The following is a 4,796-nucleotide window of genomic DNA, read 5'->3' on the forward strand; positions in this document are numbered from 1 at the left end:
CATTTCTTCCACTGCTGCTTGTGTCCTCTTTTGCCTGGATCATGACCCCAGCCCTTTGACTTGTCCACTCACAGCCACTGACAGCCCCCTCCCCAAAGTGCTCTATGCACAACAGAGTGATCTTCTCAAAACTGCAAACTGAATCATCCACTTATGTCCATTGGTCTTAAAACAATGACAAAAAGAAAAAAAACAATGACAAAATTCCTCAGCACAGCTAGCTATCCCCCTACGTGACTCTGGCCTGCCCATCCAGCCTCTTCCCATACATCCCCTTCTTGTCCTTGATCCAGGACTGTCTTTTTTTTTTTTTTTTCAGTTCCTCTTACTTACCTGTGAGCATAGGCCTTTGCAATACTTTTCCCTCTTCCTGAAGTACCTTCATTGTCCTTTTTCCACGGTAAATATCTATCTATCTTCCAGATCCAAGCCAAGCACAGCACTAATCCCTTGGAGAGGACTTCTCTGACTTCTTCAGGTAGACTATGTTCTCCATTAAAATTTCTTATAGCATTATGTACATATGTGCATTATTGTCAGAGCTGTCAAGCTGTATTTGCTTGCTTTATTTATACCTGGTAGGAGGATTATCTAATCAATATCAGTCTTTTCTACTAGACTATAAGCTTCATGAGGGCAAGGACTTTGTTTCTTTTGTCATCATCAAGGACAGCAGATGCTTTAAAATGAATGAATTAATAAATATGAATAAATCTTGATGTGTATTGGGATCCATCCTCCTTTCACTCCTGCTTTAACTATGGTTGCTCCACATTTCTCCATTTTATACATTAGAATTCCATAAAGACTTCTTTTTAAAGAATGGTTTAATATTTTGACAACCACGAGTTAGAAATTTCTTTACCTCTGCAGGGTTTCCAAGTGTAAAGCCAAAACTGAGTCAGCAGGCACCTGTGCAGGAATGTCATTTCTACAGAAAGCAGCCAGACTGAGTTTGGAAAACTCTTGCCTTTTGTTCATACTGTGAGTGTAAATTTAAAAATTTGGATTCTATTTTTTTTATCTCCTGCTTTAATTTTTAAAGACATACTAATTTTCATCTTATTAAGTTTTTCATGACTAAGAAAGCATCACAGAGACTTTTTGCTTCCCTAAAGGTCAAATGTCTTACTGGACACCAAATAACATTAGATCATTGCAACTGTATAATATTATTAAGAAAAGGACTCCCAAAGTAATTGAATATAACAACTATCGTCTGTCCATGATGAGTTAATTTGTCCACCGTGCTTACTTTGAAATATCTATTTTCAGTGAAATGATGAAATCGTATGCCTATCCTCCTTAGATTCTGGCATCACATCAAAATTATGTGTTGAGCCTGACAAAGTGGCAAATTCTATTTGAGTTCCCTTTTTTACATTAAATGTTATACATATGGTGTTTTTTTAAAAAGACTCCTTTTATGTATTTTTGGAAGGTTGTGTATTGCTCAAGAAAGAGTTTTGAATAGGAATTAGGCAACTCAGTCTTTAACCTGCCTCTGCCATGAACTAGCTAGCTGGCTTACCATAATTTTTCAGCATCTGTTTCTTCATCTATAACAATGAGGATAAGAGCGCATTTCCTACCTACTTATCTAGAAAGGTTGCTGTGACACTCTAGGAAGATGTGTGAAAGAGTTCAAATAGTTCTATGCAAATACAAGGAACATATATTGTTATTAGTATTTATGATACAGAACAGGAGAAGCAAGGCAGGCATAATTTCCAAAGTATGGAGGAATAATAGTTAATTGATAGAAAGTTACAAGTTATGGATGGATAATAGTTAATTAGTGACCAGTATGCAAAATATGAGCATTTTTCCAAAAAATTTCTGAGGAAAAAAATATTGAGGTGAAATGTGCATTTATCTGGAAGCATTTGTACAGTATGTTGCTAAAGGTAAAACAGGGACAATAAAAAAAACCATAGATGCTTCAATGGTACCAGGGAGGTGGAAGGAAGGGATGAGGAAGGGAGAGAGGAAGGGGGGTGGGGTGGAGGGGAAGGAGAGCTAAAAGACATAAATGTATGAGAAGCAGAGTGACTTCTGGATGGAAGAAATATGAATTATTTTTCCCTTTGTGTTTTCTGTGTTTGCCAAGTTTTCCAAACTGAGTATTGATCATATTCGTATTATGAAAAAAACACAACATATTTTTAAACTGTAAAATGACCCATAAAAAGTATAAGTTTTAGGAAGATGGATAGATTTTTCATATAATTCAACTGTATCCAATATATTTTCAATATTGGCTTTATTAAAGGTTGTTCGTGGAAATAAAATTCAAAACATAACTAACATTTCTGCAAGCTCTGGTAATCATAGGAAGAGGGTAAGATTATTCAAGATATGTTAATAAGCTTTCTATAAGAACTGGATGTCACCCTGTGCCACAATTTTCCAACATGATGCGTAATTTGGGAAGTGCCACTTTCTGTCAGAACAAAGGAAAAAGGCAGATGATTTTTGAAAGAGGGGTTGGTTTTGTGTTTTGAAGAGACTTTTGTTTTGTTTTCAAGGCTAGATTTGGGTTCTGCTTTAACAAAAATCCAATAAAACAACAAGAAAAACAGTCATTGTATCCCCAAAGTGGATTTACGACCTGACATATATGGGAAAGGAAAAAAAAAAAAAACTCAGAAAATTGAATGCTGGTTCCTTGAAATCTATATATCTGATAATGTGGTCAAAAATCAATTTTCCCCTTCAACTTGATAAAATTAAATTTAAATGTCCTTTTTTGTTTTCTATGTTTAGAATTTTGAAAAATAGATTGAAGAGAACAAATATCTATATCGACTTTTTTTTTCTGGAACTTGAAGCAATTTGATGTGAGGGGTCAGGTTATAATATGCCACTGTTTATACCATCTTCAAAAGCAGAGATGGGAGGAAGATATGAGATTTGTCCACATCAAACATGAAAGAATTTTGATACTGCACAATTTGTTTGAGATAACCTAGTCTAGGGTAAAGGAATGGGTTTTCATCTCATATTTCATTTCCCTAATGTATTGAGTTGCCTGGATTGTACCACTAAGGAAATTGGGAAGCCACGTCCAGGTTGAGCAGGACAGTGGGATGTAATTGGTTATCGAAGTCTGGTTGGTTATGGAAAGGGGAAGTGATTGTAAGCATGTCAACAATTTGCTGACCCATCCAACCCACTGATTTGACCAAAGAGAAGAGGGAGGACCAGAGACTTGTGTTTTCTGTTTCATGAGATTCACAAAGGGCCCAACAGTGCCCCTTCTCCCTCAGCATCTTCCTTCACTGTTGATATCTGTTCTTTATCAATCCTAGCTCAACAATTTACCTCCACTTCCCCATCATCCTCATATTATTTTCTCCTTTTATATCTACAAGCACTCAGGTCTCCTCTCTCCCACCTATTCTCTGGAAGCCATTGAAATTTATCTGTTGGCACCTCATCTCCTCAGATCTCAAAATGTTGATTATTTAACAATGAAAAATATCATTGTTATCACCTGATTGTTATACTATTTAGGATCCCAGAACTATAAACACTCTTTAATTACAACATTTCTGAACCAAACTTTGACCCCAATTGTCTAATTCTCTCTCTCAAATATATATTTAGGGAGGTATGGCCCATGGCAGCTTTAGGGGAAGATGTTTTTTAGACAGAAAAGTTTGATTAAATTGTCTAGACATGGGGCACCTGGGTGGCTCAGGGGTTGAGTGTCTGCCTTCGACTCAGGTCGTGATCCCGGAGTCCTGGGATCAAGTCCTGCACTGGACTCCCCGCAGGGAGCCTGCTTCTCCTCTGCCTATGTCTCTGCTCCTCTCTCTGAGTCTCTCATGAATAAATAAATAAAATCTTTTTAAAAAAAAGTCTAGACATGTCTCTGCTTTAACAGAAGGTTTCCCACTTGCTTGTCATCAGTTCTGCTGTCAATCCCAAAGGATTTCACCTCTTTAGATCACAACCTGGAGACATAGTCTGACTTTCCTTTATCCTTTTCTGCCTGTTTCTCCACATCCTAATGTTAGTTGTATTTGTTTTTCAAGATGAAGGTGAACTTCTTCAGAGACGAAGAAGCCCAATCATGTAAGACAAATGCCAGTCAAATCTCTATATGAATATGAGAAATTTCTCACAAAGATACAATTCCTATTGAAAAAGAAAAAGTTGAGCCAGATACCAAAGCATTCATTTAAACCTCGCTTTTTTTCTCATCACTCCATAACTTACTGGCAGAAAATCACAAATATTTATTATTTATCTCATGCTCCGTGAGTTGGCTAGGATGACTGCAATAGCCAGAAAGGTTGGGGCAGCTCTTCTGGTCTAGGCAGAAACCTCTGATCTTTCTAGTTGGTTGGCAGCTCTTTTGGGTCTGGATGGTCTAGAATGGCCTGACTTCTGTACCTGGTGGTTGGATCTCAGCTGGCCTGTTTGTCTCCGCCCCATGTAGTTTCTCTCTCCCATCAGATACATCAGTCTGTTCATAAGGTCAAAGTGTTCTGAGAGACACAGAGCCAGAGAGAAAGCTACAAGGCATCTTAAGATCCTGCCTCAGAAGTAGCTTAGTGTTCTTTCTGCCTCAATCAATTGGACAAAAAAGTTACAGTGCCAGTACAGTTTTACAGGATAGGGAAATGGACGCCACCTCCTGATGACAGGAGCTACAAAGACTTTGTGGTTATTGGTGATCAACCACAGCATGTAGGCAAGACATCAGTAGACTTTGTATGCGGTTGTTGAAATTCTCCTGAATAATGATAGAAGTTCCATATATTGATGGAAAAGATGAGACAAGGGAC

This window comes from Nyctereutes procyonoides, unplaced genomic scaffold (assembly GCF_905146905.1).
Source record: "Nyctereutes procyonoides isolate TBG_1078 unplaced genomic scaffold, NYPRO_anot_genome, whole genome shotgun sequence".
Classification (NCBI taxonomy): domain Eukaryota; kingdom Metazoa; phylum Chordata; class Mammalia; order Carnivora; family Canidae; genus Nyctereutes; species Nyctereutes procyonoides.